Genomic DNA, 24756 nt, shown 5'->3' with positions numbered 1-24756 from the left:
TTCAAAATCAATTCACATTTTTATTTTACATTTGTTCTTGGATGTTTCTTTATAAAACGGCATATTTTACATACAGTTTTCACAGTCATTATAGGACATACCTTGGAATAAATGTATAATGTATTATACACATTGTATTAGACATGTGTGTACATGTAATACATGTATTAAATAACAAGCTTCACATTGTATCATGATACGTTAGCATCAGCAAGCAAAAAATTATATTATTTATAAAATAATTCCAAAATGTTTTTTTATAAAGGATGCGTTATTATAAACGCAAAATACAAGATAAAATATAAATGTGAGCGTATAACAACATCAATTAACATTTCAAGCATATGCTGCTTATAAACAAACATTTCATATTCAGCAATATTCATATTTAAAAGCCTAAAAAACAACACTCCGTTTTTCAGACATCTTACATATGAAAGTGATAACAAGCATCTGAGACGTTTACATAGAAACAATACTTCACCGAGTTCGTATTTTTAGTTAAGGTTTTTTTGATATTAAAATCTATAACGAAAGACTCAAGAAAATAAAAGTGGTTGATCTGAGGTGTACAAGGGTTTTTTTTCTTTTTTTCTTTTTTTTTTTTTTTTTCCCTGACTGAAAACAAAATTACATATAGTACAGTATGCTTAGATTTGTAGCAAAAGTTACACTCCAAATTAATTGTTTAAAATTCAAAAACATTCATGAATTTGTTATTGCTAATTAAATACTGAAGCTATTAAAACTGCGTGGTGATCCTATATTAACGGATTTTAAAGAGTTCTTTTCGATAGATTCTTGATTCATTGTATAAAAGGGGAAAACATGGAGCGCAATGAGAACGAATTACAGATAAATAAGAGCTCCTGATTAATAAAGTTTGAAAGTTGATGCTTTTTATCAAAAATGCAATTATTTTCATTTTTGATCTATTTTATAATTTACATTATTATTGAAAAGGATTAGTTTCTTGCAAAATCTTGACCTGTTTTGGATGTAATATGTCAACACTTCTGTCAGCTTATTCTCTTATAAAGAACTTTTTTATAACAAATCATCATAAAAAAGGATCATATTAAATATTTAACAATAGTTATGTTTATGAAAAGAGCCATGTTAATAAGGCTTAATTAAAAATTATGAGTAAAATATGTTCTGAAAGGCTTAGGTCGTAACATTTGCGTTGCAACTGATCTTGTAGCTAAGTTTAGAAAACTGTTTTGCAAATTTAGGGAAAATATTTAAACATATAAAGGAATTTAAAAACTAATATAGATGCATATACTCAATATTATGTTTGTTAATGAGAGTTTTAATTGCAAACTTTGTAATAAAATTCGGAAAGAAAAGAAATTCGGAAAATGCTTTAAAAACTAGTTTCATAATGTAAATATATTAATAGATATTTTTTCTACCCATTTTTATGAACCACTTTCGTAAATCTATTCGGTTTTTAATTCTTACATTTTATGCATTGGATTACCATATAGATAATATATAAATAGTGATACCATATAGATAATATATAATAATATAAATAGTGATATGATTAATAATTTTATGCAAAATATAGGGATTTTTAACTGATGATATGTACAGGGAAAAGAATAGATTCAGGCACTTTTCTTCTGAAATATCTGGCGTTCACCGCAATGACAAACATCTTGTCGAGCACCCATGAAAACCGAGAATTCCAGTACCGATAAAGTACCTTCAATGCCATAACCAATTCCAAATGTAAGCTAACTTGACATTCCAAGCTAGAGGTAACCATGACAACCACGTTGTATGGGACGCTGAAGATAATTCGTGAAGGGCGTCTGTATAAAAGAGAAATATGAAATATTGTTAAAATGAAAGCATTTAAATAACTCATATAAAGCACAATAAATAGTAACTTATTCATAGAAATTTCACTTTTCCTGTAATTCTGTAGTCATAGTTATAATATTGCTGTGTACACTCAATTATCCGCTTTAATGCCGGGAAAGCAGTTCACGGATAACTGCAAAATACGGATAAGCTAAACTGTTAACCGTTAACCAGAGAACAGGGGCTCCCTTACCTAGCTGACATGATGTCTGCCTTACACGGATTAAAGCCTCTGCCTCCAGAAGCTATTTATTATAACTAGGCAGAATAAGTTTACAGTGGCATACAAGGCCTTCAAGAACACAAGGACATAAGTAACATAGTCATTAATAGACCCTAAAGAAAGCATGTTACAAGTAGTACCTATAGCATTCAAACAATAAACCGAGTATAGTTTCATAATTTGTACTGAAAATACGAAATACTTTCAAAACTGAGTCCAACTAATTTAAATAAAAACTATGGTACAAACAAACAAACAAAATATAATACATCCATTACTGTATTATACACAATTAATTTCAATTAGATTCACAATATCAAGAAGAACCATTCAGTTTAGAAAAAAAATGCATAAAGATAAACTAAGACAATAATAAACTGCCAAATAAAATTTCTTCATATGAATTCATAATTAAGAACCAATAACTTTGATAACTGAACAATATTATCATAAAATACACTGAACCTGAGATATTATTACAATACAAAACATAAACTTGGTTTAAAAACAAAACCACTCCAAGTAATATAAAAACTCTACATAAGGTTCGCTGGCAACGCGATAGAAATACAGTACAAGAATAAAGCCAACATAAAGATATGAAAAATTTCCAATTCAAAAACCACATTCATTCAAAAATAAATCAAACATTCAAAAATAAATCAAACATTTAAAAATAAGTCAAAGAAAATTATTATAAAATACTGCCTTAAATGCACATATTACAATATAGAACTCAAGTAAAACCAATAAAATTCACAAAAACAGGCCAACTATTCAATTCAGAAAAGTGCAAAAAGGTATACAAAATAATTATTCTAGATTAGGTTTGCTGGCATCGCTAAGACAAATGCAATACTAGAAAAATGGATAAGCTAAACTATTCATTTTCATACGTATTGTGTGTATTTTGTTCTTCAAAACTATCAGTAATGTTATCGAATCCCCTTTGGTCAACGAAGTTCAAGAGAGTTTCAACAAAACTCATTGCTGTTTCAGGACTAATGCAATTGTAAGCGCCGTCTTCGCTTGTCATTTTCACTGCCACTCTCTGCCTCTTATGTTGTTTTGACGTTTGAAACGAGATAAATGTCACTCAAGCACTGAATGTCCAGCTCAGTCGAATCGTCATTGAATCAAACCTCGGTATTTTCCAGATCGATTTTTAATTTTTCGGCATACAACTTCAGTTATTGCCTCGATGCTTTCACAATAGGTAAATCTCAGATTTTTTATATTCGCAGGAACCTTTCTCTATGATCGAATAAGTGTTATTGGTTGTACTTACGGTCAAACTTTTGCTACTCCGTATAATGGCATCCAGTGCAGTTAACATTTTACAAAACTTCATTAACTCATCATCTTCCTCAGCAAGAGTTATGAGAAGACAAAGTAATCGTTGAGACTAAACCTAAAGACGCACTTCAGACGTTTCTAGTGCATGCTATGACTTGCACGTGTTTGTGTTTTCACGCTCTCTTCCGTAGCGTTAAGTGTGCGGGCGTGTGCTTAGTGATACAAGGATAATCCGGAAACCGGATAATCCGCACCCGGTTAATCGGCCCTGTATATTGGTTCTTTCCATAGGCAATGCAGCTTTTGTGCTAACTCATTAAGTAATGCAAAATAATTTCGGAAAAGATGGAAATATGCCACTGTAAGATCGCAAGAATTTAATCCATGAGCCATTTTCTTCTCACATTGCCTTATATTTTGCAGCGTTTTTCATGCTGTCTGAGTTTGTTGCTCACATGAGTGCATCAGACGAAAGAATATCACGTTAAAAAAATCAATGTTTCGAAATGGTCAGCCTATGACCAAAGAGCATAACATCCTATCATTATAGTGAATTTTTTTTTTATATAATCTAAGCTACTGTGCAATACCAAATGATTTTGCCTTTCCTATAGATTCTAAACTACACATATCATCACCAAGAAGTTGTGTCAAGGGTATCCAAAAGACACGATACTTTCAGATGATAAGTAAATGACATTAAAAGTACCATATCACAGAAAATAAAGACTAAAAAGTTCTTTTAGAATGCCACAATTGCGTTTGCAACAAAATCTGCAGGCAAACTGAATAAGGACTCCCGGCAGAGAAGACCCTTTACGTCTGGCAGTCCACGATATATATCCGCAACAGATCTCAGATAAAAACCCGGTTTCATTTTAACCAGGCGCATCATTGTTAGGCACATTAAGATTAGAGTAAAACCCTCCTCAGTTATGAGCTGAGATTTAGAACATAGAATGATGCTTGACAAATAGTCATCTGGAGAAAGCCAGGGACAAGCTGTTATCTCTCCGACATAACAGAAATCGCCCACTTTGGTGAAATGGAATTTCTGTCTGAGGAATCATAATATTGAACGGTCATGCTCAAATGCATGACTTCGACACAAGCACCATGACGGCATTCTGTTATGGGATCATTTTTCTTTTTTAACCTCTGCGAGGCTTTTCCAGTGAGCTTGAGTTCCCAGGATTTTATTTTTAAAGCGAGGCTGCACAAAGCTTCACTGTAGAATCATTTTCAAGTATATGTTGCCGTATGGTGTGGCTAGTGAAGTCGCCGACATAAGACCTTGGCTTGGTTTCAAACGAAAGGTACTTGTTGTAAGTGGAATTTCAAATAACTAAACACTTGAAGTCTTTGCAGCATCATATTTCCAACAAGACATGTTTGAAATGTTTTTGTGAGCTGCATAAAATTGTTTGTGGCTATAATCCACAACATCATTGTCATTATGAGAATTCTTGTGAGGCGTGTTATAAATGTAAAGCTGTGTAGCTTATTAACTTTGCCATTCTGGAAATACGAGGTGTCATGTTTTGGCCAAGATTGATTTCGTTCGCATATCTCAAAATATTCACCCACCGTTGTATTTTAAAACCTTGTTACTATTGACTAGGACTATTACCTGTCCAACAGCATTTCCCCCCAGGGGTTGACTCAGGCGAACGCCTGGGAAGTACTGGCTAGGATCTGTACCTAGGCAGTCTCAACCACGGGGGTATACAAATTATCTTCACAGGACTAGAACCCGAGTATTGTACTCAGGTTGGTTCAGGCTTGGCAGGGACCGTACTGGTATTGTCGTGTCTGTTCCTTCGGCTGTGGTGGAGCTACATGGTGCATTTGTCGACTGAGTTCCCGGGGACTTGACCCCATTCAGTTTTCGTGGCGGGGACTGACAAAGCGGACAGAGCACCTTAAGGGGACTCATACACCTTAAAACCCATAAGATGTTCGAATAGGTGACTGTTGCAAGAATTGGGATAACTTATTTATTTTAAAAGCAATTACTACCAACTTTTTACAGCTGACAACATAATGTACCTGCTTTAGAAACTAGTAACCAGAAAGTTTGTGTTGCCACAAATATTTTTATAATTTAATCCGCTTTGTGACAACATTTTTCGTCATGTTTCCAACTTGAGCGCACAGTTTAAAACATTCTGTTTCATAATTTAATTCCATATTTAATATATAGCTTTTATAACATTTGGAAACTACTGTGAACCTAAAATTCTAAAAATTTCATGTTCAATTTTTATTTTATTTTGAGTTGAGTTTATAAAATGTATTTTATTAACAAAATTTGTAATGTTTTCGTCCATAAAAATTTTCAATATTAAAATATTTATCAGATTGTTGGTTCAGTTCGAAAATAGTGCCCATATAAAGAATTCCATCCAATTTCAATAATGCACCATTACCCATTTTTAAAATATCATGCGCGCTAGGTGGAAACACGGCGAAATATTTTGTCACAAAGAGGATTAAATTACAAAAATATTTGTGGCAACACAAACTTTCTGGTTACTAGTTTCTAAAGCAGCTATATTATGTAGTCAGCTGCAAAAAGTTGGAAGTAATTGCTTTTAAAATAAATAAAATATCCAAATTCTTGCAACAGTCACATATTCGAAGATCTTGAGGGGTTTAAGGTGTATGAGTCCCCTTAATACAATATGGTTTTGCCGATGGAGTGGTGCCCGGAGGCAAGGTGACAGCGTTTTAAAATTAGCAACGAAGCGTTCTGGGCAATGCTTAGTAAAAGCCGGACGGGGACTGGAGTCCTTCATGGAGGCATTCCTTCCCTTAAGTAAATAACCCTCAAATGCTTTGCCATAATTTAATAACCCTAACAAAAAGGATGACATGCATACTATTTAACTGGTAGCTGTAATTCTTTCTCCAAAGAAAGTAAAGTGATCTTTTTGAACCGTCTTGAGCTATTATAGTTTAAGTTATCAATGATTGAAAGTATGTATACGAGCCAGTTTCCCTTAGAAAGTCCTCCGCGAAGGAATCCCTCCCTTAAGAAGAAGTCCAACCTCTCTTCGGAGTAGGCTCTGGCAAACATTATTCCATGTAATATGGACAAGACAACAACACTAAAAAACAATACATTATAATATTGGTTTATCGAAAATTCTGCGGGAAGTTGGAAAATTGCTCCTGTTAATTCTGCATGAGTTGCTATTAAATCTTTCAAATTATTTTTTAGGTTTCAAAAAATACGTTTCGGTTGAAAATTTGAAATGTCTCCGCAGAATTTCGTAGATCATCGGTTAAAATACTGCTGAATTTTTTATTAAAATTTTTAATTCGTTTGTTGAGTTTATTCTATGTCAAGAACAAAACTGAGATATTTAGCCATACCATAATGGGCGCGATCTTCCTCAAATTTATCTTTGCCAATGTATAAACATAATTTCACTTAGAATAGAAAAGGCGCTAAATATTCTTGCTATGAGGAGATACAAACGTTCATCTTTTCTTCCTTTCTTTATTTTTATAAAATTACGTTTGTATTTTCAAGAATACTTTATATTAGAATATGCCTGAAGTTATACCGATTGCTCCTGCATGTTACGTTCGCCATTGTTATCAACAGTCTATCGTATACAAGACGTTATCGTGTCTGCGAAGGTGAGCATGATGGAAACTTATAATTCCAATAAAAGGTGTTTTCCTCCCTCTCCTATGTTGTGTTGTCATTGGACTTTTACAACGATCTTTGATAATTCTTTCTTTTACAGTTGTTTAACCACATAGCCCACTAATGAATTCTGGACATTCTGGATGGACAAAAATATGGAAACACCTTGTGAAATGCATGTTTGAAACGAAAGATTGATTTTAATGAAATATGTAGGTGGCGCTGGCGTTTTTGACTACTGACGCCACCTATACAACTTCGTAAATGTTCAGTTGTTGTTGGAGTACTGTTATGTGAGGTTGTCATTGCATTATGTCAGAGTTAATAAACTTCGAACGTGGGCAAATTGTTGGAGCACATATGGTAGGTGCTTCCGTAAGCAAGGTAGCCGAGGTGTTTAGTGTTTCAAGAGGTACTGTATCCAAGATTTATTCCGCACATTTGAAAAGCTGAAAAACATCATCTGCTAAATCACAGCGCTGACGAAAGTGTGTCCTGAGTGATCGTGACAGACGATCATTAAGGGCAATTGTGACGAAAAATAAGAAGACCACAGCTGCAAAAGTTACTGCTGAAATGAATGTTGTGTTACCGAACCCTGTGAGTACCAAAACAATTAGAAGGGAGCTTCATAAACAGGGAATTGCTGGCCGTGCTGCAATTGAAAAGCCGCTCATCAGTGATGCTAATGCCCGTAACAGGAAAAGGTGGTGTTTAAGTCATAAAGCCTGGACTATAGAGCAGTGGAAGCGAGTAATATGGTCTGACGAGTCTTCTTTCACATTGTTTCCCACTTCTGGCCGAGTTTACGTCTGGAAAACGCCATCTCAATACAGCCTATAATACAGACTGCTTGTTGCCAAGAGTGAAACATGGCAGGGGTTCTGTTATGGTTTGGACAGGCATATCGTGGTTCTCTGCTAGCCCCATGATAACTGTGTCAGGGCACATGACTGCCAAAACTTATGTGAACATTTTGGCCGATTAAGTTCATCCCATGGTACAAACTTTGTTCCCCGATGGTGACGGTGTCTTCCAAGACGACAAAGCCCCTGTTGACACAGCTCACATTGTCCAGGACTGGATTTCTGAGCACGAGGATGAGTTGTCCCATCTCCCCTGGCCACCACAGTCACCAGACCTGAATATTATCGAACCTTTGGGGTCTACATAGGAACGGAAAGTGCGTTCTCGTTATCCATCGCCAACATCGTTATCTGAACTTGCCACCGTTTTGCAGGAAGAATGGTATAATATTCCCTTGGCAAACATACAGGAACTGTATTTATCCATTCGGAGAAGACTGCAAGCTGTTTTGGATGCCAACGGGTTTCCTACACCATATTAAGCAAAGAAACATGTTTTTTTAAAGGTGTTTCCATATTTTTGTCCAACCCCTGTATGTAAGTGGTAGAAATGTGATGTTATCAAACTAAAACTTACCGAATACTGTCATAAATTGTTCTTTAGAATCCATGTTAGCCATTGAAGACACCTGGCAAGTATATTTGCCACTGAACTCAATGGATGGCTTTAGTTTGACCGCTCTGAACCTTGAATAAGCATCGGTGGTATTAACTTCAAAACTGAGGTCAGGTCGATTGACGACAACACTCCCTACGAGTCTCATCTCCAGGTCTGGAATCCACGTATAAAATGGCTTGACATCGTTTTCAAAGAACCACTTGACAACGATTCTTAAATCATTCTCGTCGTAAGTGTAATCGCAATCAAGGACCACATAGTCCTCCGTACCATTCTGCACCCAACGGGGAACGGATAAACGTCGTATTTCAATGGAGTGTAGTACTAGAAAACAAAAAGAATAATTAATTAATTAATAATGAAAAATTAAAATAAAACTAAGTTTTCACAAAAATACGCATCATATTTAGTATTAGTCACATGCGAAAATTATGAAAATGGTCCTAAATATTATTTAGTTTAGTAAAATGGTCCTAAATATTATTTAGTTTAAAAATAAATAGCAGTAAAATATTATTTAGTTTCCATAGATTTTAAGTATATTTAAAACAGTAAATTCCTTCATTAAAATATTAAAATTGAATTAAATGATTACAAAGCTTATTTTGATTACCTAGGTATTTTATAGCAATATCATTAGTGCATTTCCGTGCAGCGATTTAACACTTTCGTCGTCCTCTCCTGTACGCGAAAATCCCCCCCCCCTCAGCGGCCGTCTGTTTTTCGTAGCATGTAATGTTGTTTTCTCTGTACATCATAACTTTTCCATACACGGCTTTCGTAGTGGATGAATGTCAATGAATATTAAGTAAAATTATAAGGAAATAAAGCTTAATGGAATATAATATCTCTGCTTATTTCTAACAGCAGGATAATTTGATAACATCCGATCCAGGCGGTCCACTCCTCCTATTTTGTTATTGTAATCTTTTACAATTATTGGTTTTTTTTACAGTTCTTTTCCGTGTTCCAACATCAATCATCGAGTTATTATGGACTGTACTCATCAAACGTATATCCTTCATGTCTTTCCAATTCACAACTTCATTTTTTTCACTTTTTCTGCTCAGTAGACGTTGAAACCATCTCTCACTGTCTTGTATCTTATGTAAAATGGCGCGAATATTCATAAAACCCAGGGCCAATTCGATTAGAAATAGAATACCTGATTAGTACTACCCTCTAAGAGGTATTAGAACAAACAAAAATAAAAACTAAAACAAGTGAACATTTAGAAATCGTTTTAAACGTTTAAAAGTTTTGAAATGTAGAAGAACGCTTGTAGCGCGTTACGGCCGCCCTGCGGAAGTTTCATATGAACGCGCTAGACGCGTTATGGACGACGAAGAGGTTAAGTAAAGTTTTGGGGGGTTTGATTAGTTTCCATTGAGAAGCTCTGCCTTTTGCTTCAGGGGTGTTGGAACCCCAAAATCTTCAAAAAAATTGTAATTTCGGGTTTTTGCATTTTCAAATTCTCTACACTTTTATCTTTCTAAAAATACCATTCTTAAATCTCTATGAAAATTAGAACTGTAAAAGATATAGTTTTAATTTGTCATCTACTGCTTTGATCAATGAGGATTTTGACATAAAAACGCGTTTTTCTCCAAACGTGATTTTATTATACTCGATGTACCTTTTCTCAGGAACTACTGCTCACAGGTATCTAAACTTTTTATGGCTTATTTATTAGGTTTCCTAATATTTACTTAAATGAGCTTTCGTAATAAACTTAGAAAAAAAATTTTTTTAATTTTTTTGTGTGAGAAAAGTGCTAAATTCTACTATGCCTAACAAAATATTCTGTAATTTACTCTAAAATTCAAAATGCTTCCAAAGCCCATTTCAGTATAATCAGATAGGTATACTTTAATTACAGAAAAAATTTCAAGCTTGTATCTACAGCAGATTTTGAGAAAAGGTACATCGAAAATGGCCAATTTAACATTGTCGGTATAGGGGTCTCTGATACCCCTTCAGCAGGCGATTGAAGGTGAAATACTTCAAAAATGGTTTTTAATAATCAAAAGAATAAAAATAATAATTGACCTTCTGAAACCGAAGTTCGAAGTATTAATAGCCTTCTGAAGCTCTTATATAACAAGAACAGCATCACCTAATTCACACCCTCAGCATAAGAACCAGGTCTTTTTAAGAAGAGTTATGACTCGGGAGAGAAGGATCATTTTAGAATTCTGGAAAGAACACTTAGAAATGTAAGCCCTATTTTGAGAAAGTAATTAAAGCCGTCAGTAGCCATATTCTATTAATACTCATTCTTCTGAAGAGTTTCTTAAAGTATTTTTAACACCTCTACTGTTTGCTTATGTGACAGAAAGTATAAGCTGAATGAGCTATTTCATCATCTGAACAGAAGATAACCGCTAATAGGTTTGGTTGATTTGGCACAGCACGCTAGGCTAAGGAATGCCTCCATGGAGAACTTTCTAAGAAAACTGACTTGTAAACACGTTACACATGGAAAAAAACTACGAATGCACCCATGCAGCCAGCACGTTCGCCTAGAATCGAACCCAGGTCGAATTACCAGTGCTCAGCGACTATAGCGCTTGTGGGCAGAACGTTAATAATTACAGTTCCTTATATCTGTATTTAAAAAATTAATACAAAATTCAAAGAATGAGTAATAACAAATGATATAACTCCTGTGTTCTCAAAAGAATGAGAAATGTCAGTGCTCCATATGCAGTCAGACTTCTTGAGAACTAACTGCATATTCTTGCGCTTTCTCGAAATCCGAATGCTTAAAAATACACGAGCCCACCAGCGGCCGAGCGGTAAAGTCGCTGAACACTGGTAGTTCGGTCCGAGGTTCGAATTCCGCGAACGGGCTGGCTGCAGCTCTTATACACGTTACGCGTGGTTTTACCCATGTGTAACGTGTATAAGAGCTAGATTCCCTTAGAAAGTCCTCCACGAAGGCATCTCTCCCCTTAGGCAGATAGCCCTCGAGGCTTTGCCGTATTTAAATAACCTAACCTAATATAAAAATGCACAAAGAGTGCTTTGCATTATGTAGATACGCACATAGTTCTTGCACATTAAGCTTCGTTCAGACGGGGGCGTAAAGGGCATAAGTGGTTAAAGCCGAGCTCCGTTGCCAAGGCAACCAGTCTGTGCTACGTCACAAAATCTGGTTTAGGGCTCGTGGCATAGGGTTCAAAGATTTCAACTTTACGCCGAGTTTGGGATAAGCGTCGACCAATCAGAGCGAAGCTAAAACGAAGCGGTGTTCTACAGAAGATTTCGGTGTTACAAAACAAGCAGAGCGAAGGAGGGAAATCAGTCGAGGAGGAGAACAGCGCCGGAAAGTTGTAGACACAACCACGCATGCGCAAATTTAGCTTCTCTCGTTGGCCAAGCCTTACACTCCGTTCTCGCAGCTGTGAACGGAACTCCTGTATTTTATGCCCTTATGACTATGCCTCTATGCCCTTTACGTCCCCGTCTGAACGCAGCCTTACGGTTATTAAAATTTTTTTACTGTAAAAAATCACTCAAAATGGGTTAATTTAAACGGTAATTTATTTTTCATTCCTAATTTACTTCTGAAATCTCTAACTCTTGCTAAATCATGTAAGCAAAAGTATATTAGAGTTCATGTATTTCAGAGTTTCTTTTTTGTTTTTGTTTTTGCTAGAACGCCCCAACCCGCCTGATCACAAAGTGATCTTATGGTCCAAAAAGGGGGCGTCCCATTCACAGCACATTCCGAGTAACTAAAAATGTTAGTATAATCAACTAAAGAAAATAATAATTATACACCCAGCAAGGTTGCCATACGACTATATAATTTAATTTTATTTTTATTTATTAATTTTTTTTTAAATGGCTGGATGAACGACACAACAGGAAAGAAGAAAACCAAAAATAACTAAATCAAGAAAACTGTATTAGTAAAAATGATAGCATAAAATAAGGAAGGAAAACACACATAAAACACACAACGAAAATATGACATACAGTCACACATATCATCAAAACACTACGGAAAAGACATTCTAAAATAAACACATTGAAAATAAAATGAACTTAGTTAAAAACCCCAATCGCATGTCTATTGCCATTAATAAAGGCCATCAATTCTCTTGCATATAATTTCAAATGTTTAAAATCAAAATTCAATAAATCAAAATGTAAATCACAAAAACTTCGTCTAATAAAATCAGTCAATCGGCAGTCCACCACGAAGTGTTTGGCATCATCCAAAACATTACAATTTGGACATAGATCATTATCTTGTACATGAAATCTTTTTAAATAATGAGGAAACCTACCATGTCCGGTGATAATCTGATTCATATCAATGTCATCATAGATTAAAACTTTATCTGTAATTTCAATATTAATCAGCAAATTATTTTTTCTTGTTGAACTTTTCCACAGATCTTTCCATAAATGTATTTCAGAGTATTTAATCATGTAAGCAAAAGCTAAATCATGTAAGCAAAAGTATTTTAGAGTTAATCCTGTCGACAAATACAGATTTGAAGTCATGCCGATGGCTCCATACTTATTTGATTCAATCAGAAACTGGCCCACACTAGCGGGCGACCAGTAAAGTTACTGAACACTGACAGTTCGGACCGAGGTTCCAATCCCTTGAACGGTCTGCCTACATGTGTTCGCGGTTTTTCTCCTATGTACCTTATATACGAGCCAGTTTTTCTTAGAACGTCCTTCACGAAGACATCCCTCCCCTCCCAAATAGCCCTCGATCTTTGCCATAATGAAGTAAACCAAAACCAAACCAGTGAGAAACTTTAGATGTGGTCAGGCTATTTGGCGACAACATTTTACTTAAAATGGAACTGATTAAATTTCAATTACGTATAATACTCATTCCAGCTTATGCTCATAATATTCTAATTTGGTTGTCTAATGAAACAAATGCATATATTTTCGGTTTTGAAGCAATTATCTGTTGGCAACTTCTACTCATTCGCATATTCTTGATACATTCAATTGCTAAAGAATGTTAGGTGTTTGCCAACATCTTCTAAATGTCAGAACAAAAATTCCTGTGTTCTCAAAGGGTTTCGTGACTCTTTTAGCGTGAAAATAATACCTACGTTACTCACTTCTGAGGAACAGATGAATTAAAACATCAAGCGAGTTGCTTGTATGTTTGCTACACATGAAAATTTTTCTTTTGCTACCAGAATTGTGTTTTATTCCCTAAGAGCGCAAAATGTTTCACTGTTCGTTGTTGTGAAATCTCCGCGTTAAGTTGAATATTTATGTAACTCGGCTACAAAAATCTCCACAAGTTGTGACTGTCTGCAAAGTATGTTGCTTGATAAGAGTAAGCATTCATGGCAAGATGTTGTATTCTTATCATTAGCAACAGAATAGCCGTATGAACAATGAACTAAAAAGTGTGGTAAATTATCGATGAACAGAAAATAAATTAGGTGCAATTATTTATCTTAAAATCTTGTTCAAAAATCGGAAATTCTAGCTGATAATTAGAACACAACTTACCTCATATTAAGCATTGCCGACCAACGGGCGAGCGGTAAAGCTGAATACTGGTAGTTTGGCCCGGGTTCGAACGAGCCGGTTTCCCTTCGAATGTTTTCCATGAAGGCATCCCTCTCCATAGGTCGCCGCTTTTTTGGATGGCACAGACTGTCCTTTCACCTTCATACATTTATACATTTCAGGGGTGTAAAGTTGTCAATAATGAAACAAAAGCAGCGCTATTTAAAAATTTATATTTACACAATTGGCCGGTACAATCCCCGAAAACAAATTTGCAAATTGAAAGAAAAAGTAAACATTTTTAATATGAAAATAGAAAAAGGATATGACTTTCAGATGTAACATGCCTTCATTTTTTCAAGATAACCTTTATTTTGAGTATTTTTATATATTTGCCAAATGCGTTTAATTTGCCACGCAATGATTTGAAACAGAGTAACGCACGAAAATAAACAGAATGAAATCCAAAATTTTTTTAACCATTCATTGCTTTTAAAACCTTCCTTTTTAAACTCCAAGATACAAATTTTTTATTAAAAATGGTAAAAACGTGCAGCAGTACACTAAAGTTTTGTGTTAGTGGTGGGAATGAGTTAATAAAAAATCTAATGTGTACACCACATGACTTCCTTGTACGGAATATTAAATTATACGCATTTTTTCTTGCATTTCATTTAAACTTATTGGATTGAATTAAATCTACTTCGCCGACAGCGCATAAACCACAATAGAATAATTGCACTCTAGTATTTGTTTACCATAGCGACACTCTGGCGCTAGCTTCACTTAATAGTATTATATTTCGTTGATATTAAACTCAGAATGCACAAAATTGACATTATTTGAAAAATTATCTAATCGTTGCCACATGTTCTATTCAAATGCTATAATAAAGCTAGAATGATGTATAAAAGAAATTAAGCAAATAAAACAAAAAAGAAACAGTTTTTCACAGACGATTGAGTATTTCTCATTCAATGAACACAGTTCTCACTTCGCGACAAGGCAAAAATACGTAAAAACGCCAAAATATCTGTATTAAAAATTACGAAGTAAATCTTAAAAACTTATTTCCTCGAAAAAATTCCGGAAAGGATTAAGCATGATTTAATTCGCAACAATAAATGAAGGCGTTATCTTCGTTGTTGCGAAGCTAAATTTCTCTAGATTGGCAAAAAATTCACTATTCTGCTGTTTCAAATGTAAACAAGCAATGGCCGCCATAAAAAAAATTCTTAGGCTTAGCGGCACTTAAACAACTTTAAAATTGTTCATAATTCTAAAAATATTGCATACAGATTTACTAAAGGCATAAAAATGTTAACCGAAAGATAAGAACAACATAATTCAATCATTTTTAAAGCAAAACATTTACAAACATATAAGAGTAAAGAAACCTAGATCACTGCGCCGGGTAGCAAAGTGGATATATATATATATAAATATATTTATATTCGTTTAGTGCGGCCGATTGCAACCAAAATACGAGGTGCACATCTACATGTTATAGCAGTCCTATATACAAAATTTCAACGTTCTGAGGCTACTCGTTTTTGTGTTATGCGAGATACGTACGTACGTACATACGTTCGTACAGACGCCACGAAAAATTCTCTTCAGAATTCATTTTAAAGCGTTTTTATAATTTTTTGGAGGAAAAAGAGTCTTTTATTCTGTCCTTACGTACAGATGTCACTCAAATATATCGTTTAATTGCATTCGATAGCGGCCAAAATGGATATTTTCGTTGAAATATGCTGCCTGAAACTTTCCGCAATTACAATACTTCCTTTTTACTTCGTACAAGGAAGTAAAAAGCTTTACGTTATTTTTTCATTCAGTTCCACTGAATCGATGTGCCTGTATGTTACATTTCTTTACAAGTAGCTAAATCCCAACACATTATCCGTTCATACATTAATACGTTAAAATCACGACATGCCTTGTCAATGGCACAACTAAAATGTCTCTGAAAGTAATAAAAAGTAATCAAACGTTCAGATTAATTATAAAGTAAGTGTTATTTTCCTCTAAATATTAATCCATACATGGTATGTCCTTTTACCTGGTAAAAGTTAAGTAACCCTAAAATCCCTAACAGACCTGAAGCATATTATCGTTATGTCTGAAAGTAATTACAGAGTCTAATAAGGGTTTAAATAAAAGATTTTTATTTAATCTAAAGTAATTGTGCGCTCTTGTGCTAACAAAATTAACCGCAGCTTTTGGTGATACAACTAAACAACAGTCAAATATTTTTTTTTTTTTTTTTTAAATTACACTCATTTTCAAAGACTACCCAAATTAAATCTTAATTTAATCCGGAAACTGCAGTTTAAATTCTATCTGATAAATTTGCATTCTGAAGATGTTATATTAAAAAGAATAGACTCGGTGACTTCGTGAAATACCTTTTTGTATGAATTAGCTGTAACCTTGTCTCTTTTGCTCTATATTACATTATACATATATATATACCTGTATACATATATTTTATAGAATCGTTTGGAAGTGATAGTTTGTTCTGAAACTAACGCTCGTTTTATTCTATTTCCAGTAAAATTTGGTGTCTAAGTACATAAATAAAGTCTAAAAATTCTATTTAAAGGGGTACTTTATTGTCGATTGTTCCAGAAATTTTTAGAAATACAAAAATGTTTAGAGATATAATAGTAAGTCATTTTTGGTAGTTTTAGATATAAATTTTTATAGGTTTAATTGTAATTTAACGTGCCATATTGGAATTGGTCAATTTAAAAAATAATAACCATACGCATTTATCACAGCATTTATTCACAGTAGTCTCTTCTCCGCACAATAATAAAAGTAAAATAACGATCAGTTGGCTTACACATTAGAAAAATATGTTGAAACTTCCCATATTTTTCAGGGTACTTAAAATTCTCTTTTATAAAGCAACGTCAGTTTATCGAGAGATACATATGTAACTATTTTATAAATATACGGTTTGTCTCACGTGCTGATTTTTCAAAAAATATTGCTGACAATACATAATATTGTTAATTACTACTTTTTACTTTCTTGTACGAAGTAAAAAGGAAATATTGTAATCCCGAAAAGTTTCAGGCAGCATATTTCAACGAAAATATCCATTTTGACCGCTATCGAATGCAATTTAACGATGTTTTTGCGTGACATCTGTACGTAAGGACAGAATAAAAGACTCTTTTCCTCCAAAAAAATTATAAAACTGCTTTAAAATGAATTCTGAAGAGAATTTTTCGTGGTGTCTCTACGTACCAGTACGTACGTATCTATCTCGCATAACTCAAAAACGAGTAGTCTCAGAACGTTGAAATTTTGTATATAGAACTGCTATAACATGTAGATGCGCGCCTCGTATTTTGGTTACAATCGGCCGTATCAAACGTACATAAACATATTCATATATATATAATATCCACTCTGTTACCCGGCTCAGTGATCTCAGTTTCTTTACTCTTATTATGTTTGTAAATTGTGCATTTTTTGCTTTAAAAATGATTGAATTATTGCTAAAGGTTTTTATGCCTTTAGGAAATCTGCGAGCAATATTTGTAGAATTATCAACAATTGAAAAGCTATTTAAAAGCGGTTAACCCCAATTTTAAAATAACATGGCGGACAAATTTGTTTACATTTGAAATAGCAGAATAGTAGATTTCTTGCCTGCCTAGAGAGACTAAGCTTCGCAACAACAAAGATAACGCCTTCATTTATTATTGCGAATTAAATCATGCTTAATCCTTTCTGGAATTTTTCGAGGAAATAAGTGTAGAAAATTTACTTCGTATTTTTTAATACAGATATTTTGAGGTTTTATGTATTTTGGCCCTGTCGCGAAGTGAGAACTGAATTCATTGAATGAGAAATACTGAATCGTCTGTGAAAAACTGTTTCTTTTTTGTTTTGTTTGCTTGATTTCTTTTATACATCGCTCTAGATTTATTAGGGTATCTGAATAGAACATGTGGAAACGATTAAATAATTCTTCAAATAATGTAAATTTTGTGCACTCTGAGTTATATTATGAACGAAATGTAACGCTGATAAGTAAACCTAGCGCAAGAGTGTCGCTATGCTAAACAAATATAGCGAATTTAAAGATTGCATTTATTCTATTGCATCTTATGCGCTGTCGACGAAGTAGATTTAATTCAATCCGATAAGCTTAAATGAAATGCAAGAAAATATGCGTATAATTTAATATTCTGTACAAGGAAGTCATGTAGAGTACACATAAGATTTTTTTAATTTAGGCTAATAATAACTGCTGGGTTTAATATAAGAAAAGCAGTATCACAAAGCATATAAATTCAATTATCATTTTAATATGCTTCTATTGTTAAATCAAAACTACAGCTGGAAAAAAGGAAAAGAGATGTTACTTAAAATTATTTTGAATACCTTTATCAAAAACCTATTATCCACGCAAAACCAGCAACAGACTGACAGCCATATGGGCTTTCGTATTTAAAATTCAAAGCAGTTGCCGTGGTTATAAAATAATTATTTCAAGACGTACCTTTGATTTTACTTCTAGTAATGAGGTGCAGAAGTGTAAATCGATATGAAATTTAGTAAGCCTCACTTTTTGCAAAAGTTGTCAAACGTAATATGGTTTGGTTTGGTTTTGGTTTATTGAGATTATGGCAAAGCACACTAGGGCTATCTGCCTAAGGGGATGGATGCCTTCGTGGAGGACTTTCTAAGGGAAACTGGCTCGTATACACGTTACACATGGGGAAAACCACGAAAACACCCATGCAGCCAGCCCGTTCGCGGGACTCGAACCTCGGACCGAACTACCAGTGTTCAGCGACTTTACCGCTCCGCCGCTAGTGGGCTCAAACGTAATATGAAAAATAAATCTATTTACCAGCGCCCAAACGATTAATATCATTGAAAACCGGTGTTTCCATTTGGGTCTTCTTCCCGGTGAACAAGTTACATCAGAAAATGTTCACGTTTTTTCTACTTGTAAAATAAACACAAACCAGTTTTCCTGAAAAAGCCATCACGAGGCCATCTGTCCCTTAGAGACGCATTTCTACATGCTTTGTCATAACATGATAAGCAACAACAACAAAGAAGAGTACAAATTAGTCTTAGCAGCATTCCAATTCTTCTTTTTGCCTACAGACAGTGAAGCGGAATCATAATTTTCTAAAAGAAAATAATGAAATATATCAGAGGATTCCTTGCGTTAAAGTAAACTTCATTTTTATTAAATTCCGTTTTTTTTTTACAGAAGATTTTAGTTCTCGTTCTGACAAACTAAAAAAAAATTAGATCCTAATGCAAAATAGGGGTATTTCCAGATATTATATAGAATATGCAATGTACAACAGGCACTATTAAAACAAATACTAAAATATAAAGACATTTTTAGTTCTGACAAAAATTACGCTGCAGTGAGTCCTATTACATCTATAACGGGGGGAGGGATTCTATGTATAAATCATTACAGAAAACTACGCAATTCTTTAGAGCAAATGTAAAACCCTATAATTATTTATTAATTATAATATTATTTTATAATTATAATATTATAATATTATATTATATATATTATAATATAATATTTCTGTAATGATTTATACATAGAATCCCCCCCCCCGTTATAGATGTAATAGGACTCACTGCAGCGTAATTTTTGTCAGAACTAAAAATGTCTTTCTATTTTAGTATTTGTTTTAATAGTGCCTGTTGTACATTGCATATTCTATATAATATCTGGAAATATCCCTATTTTGCATTAAGATCTAATTTTTTTTTAGTTTGTCAGAACGAGAACTAAAATCTTCTGTAAAAAAAAAAAAAAAAAAACGGAATTTAATAAAAATACGTTGGTGAAAGATCGAATATTGCACTACATTCTTGTATATTCGGACCCTCACCGGTGTATGTCGACAATCACAGATATGCTCTGGTGTAAGTCGAAAAGAGAGGTCATAAAGTGCCATAATAATTTAAGTTGTTGCAATAAATAAGATTTGAATCACATAATTTAGTAAGTTTTTTATTACTGTTATTTTATTTTCTCATTTAGAACGTACTGTATAATTAAGTAAGTTTTTAACTTCTATTATTTTCCTTTCTCATTTTGAATGTATTGTGCGTTTTAGGTTCTCATGTTCTTAAGTTCTTATTTCAAGTTTCAAGTGCGTTTATTCGCGAGTGAATTACGGAGAAGAAAATATAATATTGTTATATGTTCAACATTCACCATTAGTACATGATGAATGTCGACACTGACCGGTGTAAGTCAGAAATAAGAGTATTTGGAAAATATTTCGGACATACACCAAAGACTATGTGAATGTTGACATTCAACGGTGAAAGTCGACATTCTCCAGATTTCGGTCTTTCACGGTAACATATATATTCGAATATGAAATTGAGAAATGAGAAGGATTTATTAAAATATTAAAGAATTCAGAATGTAAATAATTTATGTAACTCTTATAATTTATTTAACTAATTTAAGTTCTTACAGATTTCATGAAAGGTAAATATTACTATTCAGAATTAAAATATATGTTTCGCGCTCTAATAAGCAAGAAAACAGTACCGATATTTATACTTAAACAAAATATCAAAGAAAATATAGACATAATATTACGGGATAAAAATCGATTATTTTTCTCATATGTATTTCTGACAAAATTTCCAATTACAGAAAATTTGTGTGCAGTCAAACCCAGCCGGTGGTCTAATTTTTATTAAAGAAATAAATTAATATTTAATTATTAATTTTTATTAAATTAATAATTAAATTTTTGATGATTTCCTTAAACGACTTTTATCTTTAAAATGTTGTCAAACATGTGTAGCTAAAGTACACAAAATCCAAGTTTTAATTCCATGTTAGCATGAAACTGAATATTTTCCCTTGCCGGCTGTAATAAAGCAGCTAATATTTCATGCAAAATTTCGCGTAAAATTTTGACTAGCAATGGCAATGCAGTTTCCTCGCGTAATTTTAAAGGACTGTGTGCATTGAATGAAAGAATGAAGTTCATTCGTGAATTTTTTCTGCTGTATCAGTGTAAAATATTTGATTGCACTTACCATTAACATTTCCGAGCAGTATCAACGTACAGTAGAGAAGATATGTACCGGATTTCAGCGATAAGTATGAACGCAAGTTTTCCTATATGAATAAAAATTATCGAAAAGTTATGACAAACGACCACAAACTACAGCGCAAGCAATAAGTTCAAATTTCACGTTCGAATACGTGAGAAAGTTCAACGGCTGATGACTACATCCGTAGACCAATTGCAGCCATAGCCGGTCCATTGCTTTTTTATCTGACGTCACTTCCGGCATCCCTTGTATAATAGGATCGAGTACAGAGCCGCCTCATGCCATTTAGACGTACTACCCTGATAGGGATGATCATATCTTAATGATTTTTTTCGTGTGGGAAAGTTTGGTTATTTCGGAAAAGTTAAAGGCGTACTATTCAGCACATTTTCTTTGTCTCGCTCAATAGCAATGCTGGAAAACTCAAAGTAAAGAGTTCTGGATGTCTCCGGCCCTTGCTTAAGACATTGATACTACTTAAAATTATCTCTGTATATTTCAGAAACTTTCGGCCCACTAGCGGCCGAGCGGTAAAGCCGCTGAACACTGGTAGTTCGGTCCAAGGTTCGAATTCCGCGAACGGGCTGGCTGCATGGGTGTTTTCGTGGTTTTCCCCATGTGTAACGTGTATACGAGCCAGTTTCCCTTAGAAAGTCCTCCACGAAGGCATCGCTCCCCTTAGGCAGATAGCCCTAGTGTGCTTTGCTATAATTAAATACACCAACACCTTCAGAAACTTTCTTATCTTAAAATATATAATATAAATATATGAAGGATTAAAATTACAAGTTCAGTTCCAAATATTAAGATATTTAAGTTCCAAATATTAAGATATTTGTATAATTAGAATTTTTTAATTGGTTCATTGCATTTATTTAATACATTCATTAAAAGACATATCTTAAATTTAATTGAGAGAAAAAAGCCATAGCAGTTTGGAATATAAAAATTTAATTGATTGAATATACTTTTTGCCCTCTCCCCGCCAGCACTTTGATAGTTTTTTAAAAAATACGGAGATAACAAATACGCGAAAGCATACGATTGGATTGGATTATTTTATTATGGCAAAGCACACGAGGGCTATCTGCCTAAAGAGAGGGGTGCCTTCGTGGAGGACTTTTTAAGGAAACTGGCTCGTATGCACGTTACATAGGGGGAAAACCACGAAAACGCCCATGCAGCCATCCCGTTCGCGGGATTCGAACCTGGGACCGAACTGTCAGTGTTCAGCGTCTTTACCGCTCGGCCGGCTGGTGGGCAATGCGAAAGCATACGATATCCGACGAATGCAGCTTAGTCTGATATCCTAAACATTAAGAATTGATGAAAAAAAATTTGAAATCGGCATCTAGGTTGTTTACATTTGAAAATCTTAGTAGAATAGTGAATTAAGTCAGTTGGTTCATCAACTTCAGTCTTTTTGCCGAGTAGGACCGTACGCTAACTTGCGATATTGTGTACCGTAAATTTTGTCTTCGTATCTGTTGGCCGAATAGCTTGTTTTTGCACACAAACTGTAATTTTTAATTCTTAAAATTGTTTCTTGATCTGTTTTTATCTCTTTCTTTATCTGTTACAATTTTTAATGAAGATGTTTTGAGGTTTTATGTATTTTTGGCTTGCCACGAAGTGAGAACTGAATTGATTAAATGAGAAATACAGCTGTAGTGAAATTCGAGGAAATAAGTTGTAACTAAGTGCCGAATAAAATGTGTTTTGTATAACAGACCTCGCAAGGAAGCTATGTTGTGCCCACATCAAGTTTTACTTCCTTGTACGAAGTAAAGAAGTATTGTAATTGCAAAAAATTCCGGGTGTCATAGTTCAACGAAAATACCCATTTTGACCGCTATCGAATGCACTTTAACGATGTTTTTGCGTCACATCTGTACGTAATGACAGAATAAAAGACTCCCCATACGAATAACGAAATTGATTTAAAATGGATTTAAAAGAGACTTTTTACTTGACGTCTGTAAGTACGTATGTATGTATCTCGCACTCAGAACTTTGAAATTTTGTATCGGCTCCGTGAGCTCAGGTTTTTTATTCTTATATTTGGCAAATTGCGCCTTTTTTGCTTTAAAAATGGTTGTATTATGTTGTTCTTCCGATTAAGGTTTTTATGCCTTTAGATAATCTGCATAAAAGCTGCGGAATTATCAACAATTTAATAGTGGTTTAACCGCTTGCGGCACAGTGTGTCCGCTCTGGACACACCTAAACATTTCCTTCTGTACGCACAAAAAATTGAATGAAAAAGGATTTATAGGTTACTCTAAGTTACTCTGAACCTTCTTTATTTATAGTAGATGGTAGCTCAACACAAACCAGTCCATATATTTCAGCCATGTTTAGTTTTTTAAAACCCTCATTTTTCAAAGAAATCTTCCAGATTATTTTAGAGTATAAAAGGAATTGTTTAAAATGAAATTTCTATGTTATTTTTTTGGCTGTATGCTAATCTCCTTATCCTATATTAGTTTTAAATTTTTACCCTAAAATCTTGCTTAAAATCAAACGCGGAACCCTAGGTGTACCCAGACAGGGCTCACCGATATTCTAGGACAACTGAGAGTCTGTATTCTTTGTTTCTCCGCATCTCATCGGTCAGTTCATTGACAACAATGCTTGTTTCAGCACTCTTTTCGAAGCTCTATTCAATGAGTGTGCCACTTTGGGCACACCCACGGAATTAAAACGATAAGTGCTATCTTTACAAAATTTTTCTTGTGTACTCCTCTAGGTCTAATTAGACTGCCTCCTTTTTTTTTTTTTTTTTTTTTTTTTTTTTTTAAATAAAAATTCCAATTTTAAAAGGTAGCGTGCAGGACAGGGTTAAAGGAAACGAGTGATGCACTTACATGCAAAAAGTGTCATAAAAAAATTCATACCTTCTTTGTGGCCATGCTAGTAAAGATAATGGAATGGATGTTTTGTGCACTCTTTGTTTCAAACCTGAAAAATGCTATTGAAAGTAAAATAAATTCAAAAATCAATCTGAAAATACAAAGGAAAAAAAATGAAAATTAATTCGAAAAAGCAAAAATCCTCACTGCTTTGGGAACTAATTGTGCGAGTTCTTATTCCTGACTTATTCCTTACTGGGCCAAGGTGATTTCTTGCTATATATTGGCAGTTGAATGAGTGTTTCAGAGGATGGTTGCTACCGACTTGGAATTCTGAAGGAATTTTAAAACAATTTTTTTTTTTTTTTTCCTATGGCAGATTGTGAACAATTACAAATGTAACCCAGTCCGTTAATCTATACAAGGCCGGATTCAGGCACCTAATAGGTGGGCCACTATCGCCTTTCCTATGAAGAGACGGACAGTTACAACCATGCCTTCCCCGGGATTCGAACCCAGGCCCTTCGACATCGCAGTCAGCTTCCCTGACCACTATACCGACCGGGCGGTGAAATTTTAAAACAAGTATATGAGAAATCACAATTCAAGTTACGTCCTAAGAACTTGCTTAGAATTGAAGGTATTCCCGACCACGAAATTCTTCTCCGGTCAGTTGCAGTTGCTCAGTCCAGTGGAAGCGGCCAATGATTCGTCAAATGTATGTATAAAACAAAGTGCCAAAATATGAAATGTCTTTACGGGAAAAATAT

The 24756-nt window shown here is 34.2% G+C and overlaps 1 long non-coding RNA gene across 3 annotated transcripts; it reads right to left on the bottom strand.

Annotated features, from left to right (window-relative positions):
- Positions 1-24210, bottom strand: LOC146994852 (uncharacterized). Of its 3 annotated transcripts, XR_015043261.1 has the most exons (4): positions 21117-21332; positions 14043-14201; positions 8496-8861; positions 1-1823 (listed from the first exon to the last, which is right to left on the bottom strand). It is a non-coding gene; the product is annotated as an uncharacterized LOC146994852 (long non-coding RNA). The 3 variants fall into 3 exon arrangements; XR_015043262.1 differs by lacking the exons at positions 14043-14201; positions 21117-21332 and adding an exon at positions 24032-24210; XR_015043260.1 differs by lacking the exon at positions 14043-14201 and having other exon boundaries at positions 21117-21331.
- Positions 24211-24756: the final 546 nt, after the last annotated feature.

This window comes from Stegodyphus dumicola, chromosome 10, assembly GCF_044657685.1.
Source record: "Stegodyphus dumicola isolate Sdum_Otavi_A_Nest chromosome 10, ASM4465768v1".
Lineage (NCBI taxonomy): Eukaryota > Metazoa > Arthropoda > Arachnida > Araneae > Eresidae > Stegodyphus > Stegodyphus dumicola.
Note: the sequence above shows the minus strand (reverse complement) of the source record. Positions and strands in the feature narration are given on the sequence as shown.